This window comes from Jaculus jaculus, chromosome 2 (genome assembly GCF_020740685.1).
Source record: "Jaculus jaculus isolate mJacJac1 chromosome 2, mJacJac1.mat.Y.cur, whole genome shotgun sequence".
Taxonomy (NCBI): domain Eukaryota; kingdom Metazoa; phylum Chordata; class Mammalia; order Rodentia; family Dipodidae; genus Jaculus; species Jaculus jaculus.
The window spans coordinates 18882032-18891999 of record NC_059103.1 but is presented as its reverse complement, the minus strand read 5'-3'; the positions used below and the strand labels follow the sequence as shown (position 1 = coordinate 18891999).

Below are 9968 nucleotides of genomic sequence, written 5' to 3'. Positions count from 1 at the left end.
TCCCTATCAACCATGTAAAAATGCTGGGCATGGTGGCACATGCCTATAATTCCAGTGTTGAGGACGCATAGCTTGCTTCAGTGAATCAGTGCATTCTGGGTTCAGGAAGAGATCTTGTCTCAAAAATAAGGTGGAAGGGGACTGGACAGAGGCTCAGCGATTAAGGCAGCTGCCTGGAAAGCTTAAGGACCAAGGTTTGATTTCCCAGTATCCACATAAAGCCAGATGCACAAGATGGTGCATTCATCTGGAGTTCATTTACAGTGGGTAGAGGCCCTGGTACACCCATTCTCTCTCATAAACATAAGGTGTAGGGTTGGAGAGATGGTTGAGCAGTTAGGGCACTTGCCTGCAAAGCCTAAGGACCCAGGTTCAGTTCCTCAGTGCCCATGTAAAGCCATATGCACTAGGTTGTACATACATCTGGAGTTAATTTGCAGTGGCTAAAGGCCCTGGCGCACCCATTCTCTCTTTCTCTCTCTCAAATAAATAAATAATACATTTAAAATAATAAGGTGAAGTGGGCTGGAGAAATGGCATCCTGCTTCTGGAGTTCATTTGCAGTGGCTAGAGGCCCTGGCATGCCCATTCCCTCTCTCAAATAAATAAATATAAAAATATTTTTAAAAATAAGGTACAGTGTTAGAGGAAGATACCTCTGGCTTCCACGTACATATGTACATATATGCACATGCATCTGCCCACATGAATACAAACACACATGCTTACATACCACACACATGTAAAATATGCTTTTTGTATAAATTTATAAGTTTGCTTGCGTGGGTATAGAATATCTTCACAACAGGTTACCTCTTGGACAAGAGAGAAACTACACTTTGTTTTTTGTTTTATGAGGCTGATCTAGAACTCACTATGTAGTCTCAAAGTGACCTCCAACTCACAGCAATCCTTCTACCTCTGCCTCCCAAGTGCTGGGATTAAAGGCGTACACCACCATGCTGGGCCACAATTTTTCTTTCTTTCATTTCTTTGTTTTGTTTGTCTGTTTGGTTTTTTGTTTTTTTTTGCGGTAGGCTCTCACTCTGGCCCAGGCTGACCTGGAATTCACTATGTAGTCTCAGGGTGGCCTCGAACTCATAGCAATCCTCCTACCTCTGCCTCCCGAATGCTGGGATTAAAGGTGTGTGCCACCATACCCGCCTGGCCACAATTTTTCTTTTAAAGGTAGGTTCTCACTAGGTCAGGCTGATCTGGAACTTACCTCTGTGGTGCCAGGCTGGCCTCAGATTTACAGAGATCCTTCTGCCTATTGGGATCAAAGGTATACAGCCCCATGCCTGGCTTTCAGAAACTTCATTTTGACAGTGAGGCAGAGGGACTGTCTGACCTGGTGAATTTCAAACACTAATGTATGGTCCACTTAAATTAACTTTCAGTCATCAAGCCAGGCATGATGGCATATTCCTGGCCAGCACAATTGCTATTTTTTTGAAGTAGGGTCTCACTCTCACAATTGCTATTTAGCTGAGGCTAGCCTTGAACTCCTAATCTTCCTGCCTCCACCTCCTCCCACATGTTGGAATTACAGGTGTGTATTACCTCACCTAGCCAGAATAAGATATCTGATGATTGATTGAGCATAACAAGTTAATTTTATAGACAGGAAGGCAGATCCCTAGAACCCATACAAAATGCTAGGCATGCATCTATAATCCCTGTGCCAGGATGCTGAGACAGGAGGATCCTGGGGCTGGTGGGCATGTCTAGCCAAATTGGTGAGTTCCACTTTCAATGAAAGACTTTAATCCCAGCACTCAGGAGGCAGAAGTAAGGAGGATCGCCATGAGTTTGAGGCCACCCTGAGACTACATAGTGAATTCCAGGTCAGCCTGGGCTAGAGCAAGACCCTACCTCAAAACAAATTTTAAAAAAGGTGATTGAAAACCTGGACCTGTCATTTTTCCTTGTTAATGTGGCTGACCTGTGAGCCTCAGTGAATAATTTTCCTGTTCTGCTCCCCTCAGGGTTGGGGTTAGACTACCAGCATTTTATGTAAGTGCTGGGGATCAGAGTCAGGTCCTTACACTTGCATAGCAAGCACTTTACTCACTGAGCCATTTCCTCAGTCCCTAGCCAGTCTTTTAACTGAGATAGGAACTTAGGAACAAGCTTCCATTCCTGCGTGAAGAACTCAGCATGATAATTTCTCCTCTAAATCAATAATCAACATCAACTGGCTGAGACCTAATAAAGGCCACATGTGCAGTAGATTGTTCCAGTCATGGCTCCAGTGAGCCAGACCTTCCAGTGTCTGTGTCAGTTCCTTCCCTATTGACTTTGGACTTGGGTACTTCTTTGCTTTGCCTGTTATTTAGACAGGGACTCTTTATGTAGTCCAGACTGGCCTCTAATTTATAATCCTCCTGCTTTAGTCACCTGATAATTATGGGCTTGCACTGGGATGGCCAGCTCAAAATCACCTTCTTCTTGATTGCATTATCTCCCTTCCATGCATTGTTTTTTTCTCCACAGGAATTCTTTCCATCTAATGTATTATTATTATTATTATTATTATTATTTTATTTTATTTTTTTTTTGGCTTTTCGAGGTAGGGTCTCACTCTGGCTCAGGCTGACCTGGAATTCACTATGTAGTCTCAGGACTAATGTATTATTGTAGACCTAGAGTTTACTGGCCTCAATACCTGTCCTCTAAAGTTTAAACTCCTCAGCAAAATTACTTTTGTTTGACTCTCTGCTGTAAACAATTTGACAGACACTTAGGAACTTGAGGAAGGAAACAGTGTACCCCCAGTTTGTAAATAATCAACAAAGACTGAGAAATTAGGCAACCTGTCAACATCAGACAGCAAGGTGGGGATTCCAATCTAGGTTATTTTTCTCTTGTGGTTCTACCTTAGGCCACAGGTGGCACCCAGCATAGGGCCTGTGACTCTAAAACACAGCTCTAAAGTAAAAAGTGCCAGGCATGGTGGCACATGCCTTTAATCCTAGCACTAGGGAGGCAGAGGTAGGAGGATCTCTTGAGAATACATATTGAATTCCAGGTCAGCTGGGCTAGAGCCCCCTTTCCCCCCAGCAAAAGAAAGAAGAAAAAGCTTATTTTGATCCAAGTATGAGTGACCATGGCCCAGGAACAGATTCAGACTGCTGTGAATGTCTTGTTCCACTGTGGAAGTGGTTATGACTACATGACTTTCTACTTTTTCTTTTCATTTTTGGATGCAGGAGAGTTTTGAGGTAGGGTCTTGCACTAGCCCCAGCTGACCTGGAATTTGCTATGTAGTCTCAGGCTGGCTTCGAACTCACAATGATCCTCCTAACTATACCTCCCTCAGGATTAAAGGCGTGCTGGAGGGAGAGACAAAGAGGCAGATAGGGAGAGAATGGGCATGCCAGGGCCTCTAGCTGCTGCAAATGAACTCCAGATGCATGCACCACATTGTGCACCTGGCTTACGTGGGTCCTGGGGAGTCAAACCTGGGTCCTTTGGCTTTGCAGGCAAATACCTTATTTTTTCTTTTTGATACAGCATCTCATGTGTGGTTGGCATGGAAGTCACTATGTAGCTGAGGATGACTTTGAGCTCCTGGTCCTTCTGCCTCCACCTTTTTAGTGCTGGGATCACATCAATATACCTGGCTACATGAACTTAATAGACATGTCAGTGCATTTACCAAATCTATTGGTGGGGATACCAGGTTGAAGGGGGCCATATAACAAAGTAGGGAAATCTCTGCTATTAAAGACTTCAGATGCTATGATGTCATTTTTAGCTTTGGATTGGTGGTAGCTAGTGATCTATTAATACATTCCAGAAGTTTTGCTGGAAACTGAAAAGGATGTTATGCCAGATACAGAAGTGGGTTCTAAGTAGCTATTAAAGGGACTAAAGATAGCCCAGTATAATTTTGGCTCTGAATTTGTGACTTTTTACAATCACAGAAATTCTCCAGCCACTACAAACAAACTCCAGACACATGTACTACCTTATGTATCTGGCTCTAAGCGGGCATAGGGGCATCAAACCCCGGTCCTTAGGCTTTGTAGACAAGTGTCTTAACTGCTGAGCCATCTTTCTAGCACCTCTCCCCCTCGACTTTTTTTTTTTTTTTTTGAGGTAGGATTTCACTCTAACCTAGGTTGACCTAGAACTCACTCTGTAGTACCAGGCTGGCCTGGCACTCACAGTGATCCTCCTACCTCTGCCTCCCAAGTGTTGGGATTACAGGTCCTTCCAGCTTCTTTTTACTTTTTTGTTGTTGTTGTTGTTTTTTGAGGTAGGGTCTCACTTTAGCCCAGGCTTAACTGAAATTCGTTGTGTCATCTCAGGGTGGCCTCAAGCTCAAGGTGATCCTCCTACCTCTGCCTCTAAGTGCTGCACAACCACGCCTGGCTCTCTCTTTCCCTTTTTTTTTTAAAAAAAATTTTAATTTTTATTTATTTATTTATTTGAGAGCAACAGACACAGAGAGAAAGACAGATAGAGGGAGAGAGAGAGAATGGGTGCGCCAGGGCTTCCAGCCTCTGCAAAAGAACTCCAGACGCGTGCGCCCCCTTGTGCATCTGGCTAACGTGGGACCTGGGTAACCGAGCCTCGAACCGGGGTCCTTAGGCTTCACAGGCAAGTGCTTAACCGCTAAGCCATCTCTCCAGCCCTCCCTCTTTCCCTTTTTAAAAATATTTACTTATTGGACAAAGACATACACGGGGGGGGGGGGGAGGGAAGGAGGGAGAATATGGGTGTGCTAGAGCCTCCAGGCACCGCAAATGAACTCCAGGTGCATGTGTCACCTTATGTATCTGGCTTTATGTGGGTACTGGAGAATCAAACCTGGATACTTAGGCTTCATAGGCAAGAGCCTTAACCCCTAAGCAATCTCTCCAGCCCCCCCCCCTTTTTTTTCCCCGAGGTAAGGTCTTGCTCTAGCCCAGGCTGACCTGGAATTTACTATGTACCCTCAGGGTGGCTTTGAACTTTCAGGGATCCTCCTACCTCTGCCTCCAAAATGTGCGCCACCACTGCCCAGAAACAGCCACTCTTTTACTTTAAAGATATTTTTATTTAAGCCGGGCATGGTGGCGCATGCCTTTAATCCCAGCACTCAGGAGGCAGAGGTAGGAGGATTGCCATGAGTTCGAGGCCACCCTAAGACTTCATAGTGAATTCCAGGTCAGCCTGGGCTAGAGACCCTATCTCGAAAAGCCAAAAAAATTTTTTTTTGTTTTATTTACTTGAGAGACAGAGGAAGAGAGGATGAAAGTAAATGATTGTGCACCAAGGCCTCTTGCTGCTACAAATGAACTTCAGACACCTGTACCACTTAGTACATCTGCCATTATGTGGGTACTTGGGAACCGAACCTGGGCCAGCAGACTTTGCAAACAAGCGCCCTTAACTACTAAGTCATTTCTCTAGCCCTTCCTTTACTCCCCCTCCCCCCCCCCGGGACGTAGGGTCTCATTCTAGCCCAGGCTGACCTGGAACTCACTCTGTAGCCTCAGGGTGGCCTTGAACTCATAACCCCCTAACTGCTGCTTCCCAAGTGCTGGGATTTTAATTTTTTAAAATATTTTATTATTTACTTAACAGAGAAAGGGAGGGAGGGAAGGAGAGAGAGAATGGGTGCACCAGGTCCTCCAGACACGAAGGCCCCCTGTGCATCTGGCTAACGTGTGTCCTGGGGAATCGAACTTGGGTCCTTTAGCTTTGCAGGCAAACAAACGTCTTAACCGCTAAGCCATCCCTGCAGCCCATAGGATTTTAATTTTTAACGGCGTGAGCAACTACGCCCGGCTTCTTTTTATAGTTTTATTTTTATTTATTTGCAAGAAAGAGGAAGGGAAGAGAGAGAGCGCGCGCCAGGGACAGCCACTGCAAATGAACTCCAGATGCGTTCGCCCTCTTGTGCATCTGGCTTACGTGGGTCCAGGGGAATCAAACCGAGGTCCTTTGGCTTTGCAGGCAAATGCCTTCCTTGACCGGTAAGCCATCCCCAGGCCCTCTTTTTACTTTTGACCCTGGGTGCCTGTTACCCGGGCTGGCCATCAGCTGGCGATTCTCTTGCCTTCCCGGCGTAGTTTGTTCCTGTATTAACCGCTTTAAGGCTACTCTAACTCGAACCCTTGTAGAACCCCGGATCTGTGAGGGGACTGTAGCCTGTTTTTCTTCCGGCGGCCTCATTCCCTAGGGCTGCTTTGGTCTCCCATACTTATGGCACCCAGGCGACTGCAAGCGGAAGCCCGAAATGAGGACCATAAAGAGCGGCTCGGGGACACCCCGGCGACCGCCTCCCCGCTCCCCTCTCCCCTTTAGCCTCGGGGCGCTGTCCGCGCAGCTCGCTGTTCCCAGCGCAGGCGACTACTTCCGGTTTCAGAACAACGGCCCCGCAACCCGGAAGTGACGCACTGGCGTGCGCGACGCGTGCTCTCGCGGCGCAGGGGGGCGGGGCGGGGCGGGAGCCGGGGGGCGGGCGCGAGGGCGGGGACCCGGCTGACTGGAGCAGCCCCGGGGAGAACCGCAGTCCCCGACGCCGGCAGAGCCGCGGACGAGGTTCGGAGTTGGGACTGGGGCCGAGGGGGGCGCGTTCCCACCGCGGGGGGCGGGAGGGCGGGTCCGTCCGTGCGCCGTGGCCGGCTCGAGCCGTTCCGTCCCCCGGCGGGCCTGGTGCCGCGGCCCAGACGGCCACCGGGACGCTTGGCTCGGCCTTTCTGCCTCGGGCGCTTTACCGCCCGGGAGAGAACGCGGGACGACGCGGTGGTTTCCCTTCACCGCGGACACCTGTGGTGGGCGGCCGGATTGCAGGCTCTGTCCCCGAACCCCGGGCTCGGCCACTTTAGGGACCACCCCAACCCCCCGGCCCCGTGTCGGTTTTTCGGGGACAGAGACGTCCCGGCGCCGTCTGCGGCCGGGGCGCGGGGGTTTGGAGACTTTCAAGAAGGTGGAGGCCGAAGTGTGTGTGGGGGTGAGAAGTCCTGTAAGACCAGCACTCGCGAGGCCGAGGCAGGGCTGCCGCGAGTTTGAGGCTAGCTTGGGTTACAGAATGAGTTCCAGGCCATTCTGAACTACATAACAAGACCCTGTCTAAAAAAAAAAAACTGTTGGAGGAGAGCCGAGGGGATGCCCATCGCGGAAGTTCATTCAGGATAGGGGAAGCGCCCGCCGCCTTGGAGACGAGGTCTCGGGCAGCTGGAAGTGTCTCAGCGGGTGACCAAGTGTCTGTGGTTGGGAAATGTGTCACTGGATGCTGTGAGCTCGTATCCCGCCCCCCACCCCCCCGGTGGAGATTAGCTGTGACATATTTGCCAGGACAAATTTACAGCATCACCTGATTTTGAGCTAAAAGATTATTATGTTTTTTTTTCTGAGGTAGTGTCTCACTCTAGTCCAGGCTCACCTGGAATTCACTATGTGGTTTCAGGGTGGCGTCAAACTCACAGTGATCCTCCTATCTTTGCCTCCCAAGTGCTCGGCTCGGCTTAAACGCATGGGCCACCACGCCCGGTTCCTAAGTTGTTATTTATTTTTTTTTTCTTAGAAGGGTATAGTTGTACTTTAGCCTAACACTGCTTTAAAAAATAAAAAACAATTAGTAGCTCACGTCTGCCATTCCAGTACTTTCAAAACTAAGGCAGGAGGATTCTGGTGTGTTTGAGACCAGCAACGGTTACATAGTAAATCTGAAGCCAATCTGTGCTAGAGAGCTTGTCTCCCCTCCAAAAATCACAAGTCCCATTTAAAAGAAAAGCCTAATCAAAGTTGTGCCCAGAAAGCTGCTGGCGGTACAAGAAGATTTGATGATGATGTTCTTAATCTGCTTAGTGATGTGTCCTTGAGCTTGGCATGGGCCTTACCACTGAGCTACGTTCCCAGAGATTCAGCTCTTAGGAGTTACTGTTTTCCTTTTTGAAATTATCATTTTGGGTTTGTTTTGTGTAGCCCTGGCTGGCTTGGAACTTGCTATTTATATCAAGCTAACATCAATCTTTTGGTGACCTTCTTGCCTCCATTTCCTGAGGGCTGGGATCACAGTTGTGTGCCACACATTCATTTTTTTTTTTTTTTCCTCAATATCCTTTTTTTTTTTTTGGTCTAGACCAGGCTGGCCTGGAATTCACTATGTAGTCTCAGGGCGGCACTGAACTCAGAGCGATCCTCCTACTCTTGCCTCCCAAGTGCTGGGATTAAAGGCGTGCACCACCACACCACGTCTGGCCACACTTGGTTTATGCAGTGCTGGGGATCACACCCAGGGCTTCATGAGTACTCTACCAGTTGAGCCCAACCCAAAATCATTTATTTTAAAACTCCTCCTGGTGCTGGGGATTGAACCCTCAGGGCCTTGTACATGTTAGGCAAGTTTTCTACCACTAAGCCATATTCCCAGCCCTGAATTTTTATTTGCTGTCAAAACAATCACATTTCAGCTGTCTAGAAATTAGTCAGTTGAGAGAAGCAGGTAGTAAAAGTACTTTCAAAACTGGAGGTATAGCTCAGTGGTAGAGTGCTTACCTGGTTTGTGCAAAACCCTATGTTCTGTTCCCAGCACTGGGGAGGAGGGAACCCAAGACAAAAAACAAACAAGCAAAATGTTTCAATACAATGTATGGTGTGTGCTAAAATACAGAATTGCAGGGCTGGACACAGTCCATCCTGTTGGGTGTGTGGGTGTGGAAGAAGGGATCATGGAATTTCTTTTGAAAGTGTCTCTGAGAATGAGTAACATACAGACTAACAAGCTAGAGTGGGACTTACGGAAGTAGGTGGATGTTGAAGGTAGGGAAAAGTAGGAAAGGAGGCCACCTCACTAAGCGAAACGGGTGTTAGCTGTTAGCAGGGTGTGTCGGTGCATGCCTTTAATCCCAGCACTGGGGAGGCACAGGTGAGTTCGAGGACACCCTGAGACTACATAGTGAATTCCAGGTCAGCCTGGGCTAGAGTGAGATTCTACCTTGGGGGGAAAAAAAAAAAAGTGTCATTAAAGTGCAGGGTTGAGATGCAGGAGTGTAGATTTTCTGTGATGGTGATAGGGTTCGGGAAGCAGCTTAAGCAGGGTCATTGTGTCGTTCAAGTGGAACTCTATGTAGTGCTTAGCCTACTGTGTGGCTAGAGAGGATTGGACCCTGTATAGTGCTAGATCATGTACTCTCTTGCACTCTCATCTTTTCTAGTTATTGAATGTTTGAGTCGAATTGTGTACTCATTTACTAATAGTTTCTTTGTGTATGTCTGACCAGCTAATCTGTTGTTCATTTTTTATTTGAGAGCAACAGACATAGAGAGAAAGACAGAGAGAGAGAATGGGCGCGCCAGGGCTTCCAGCCTCTGCAAACGAACTTCAGACGCGTGCGCCCCCTTGTGCATCTGGCTAACGTGGGACCTGGGGAACCGAGCCTCGAACCGGGGTCCTTAGGCTTCACAGGCAAGCGTTTAACCGCTAAGCCATCTCTCCAGCCCAGCTAATCTGTTTTTATCTGTTCATTCTCAACCCATACTTTTTTGTTTGTTTGTTTTTTGTTTTTGTTTTTTTTGAGGTAGGATTTCACTTTAGCCCAGACTGACCTGGTAGTCACTGTGTACTCTCAGGGTGGCCTCGAACTCCTGGGGATCCTCCTACCTCTGCCTCCCAAGTGCTGGGATTAAAGGCACGCACCACCACGCCCGGCTTTCAACCCATACTTTTACAAGGTTCAGTGAGTACTGGTTGACTGCATGATAATGATTAATGTGTTTCTTTGATTCTAATGTTTAGAGATTTGGCAAGCATAGGGACCGATGTCCTATCTCATTTTCTCATATCAGTCTTTGGCTGGAGATAGGAATTTCAGTCTTGATTGTGAGTTTAATTTCTGGCACATGTGTTTTTATTGGTTGTAAAATAAGCATCTCTAAACAGAGATCCCTGTGTAATCTAACAGTGCTGACTCAGTAGCAGTGCTACCATGTGGCGTCTTAGCCAGTCTATAAAGTTATAGTGAAAACAA

At 47.7% G+C, this 9968-nt stretch overlaps 1 protein-coding gene across 3 annotated transcripts in view; it reads left to right on the top strand.

Moving 5' to 3' along the window:
• Positions 1-6450: 6450 nt before the first annotated feature.
• Positions 6451-9968, top strand: part of Rabgef1 (RAB guanine nucleotide exchange factor 1) — a 56585-nt gene continuing 53067 nt past the window's right edge. For 2 of the 3 annotated variants that reach the window (XM_004662614.3, XM_045144204.1), the window contains exon 1: positions 6451-6537. The gene's annotated coding sequence lies outside the window, so the exon portion shown is untranslated. The remainder of the gene's footprint in view (positions 6538-9968) is intronic. The other variant, XM_045144205.1, reaches the window with a different exon arrangement.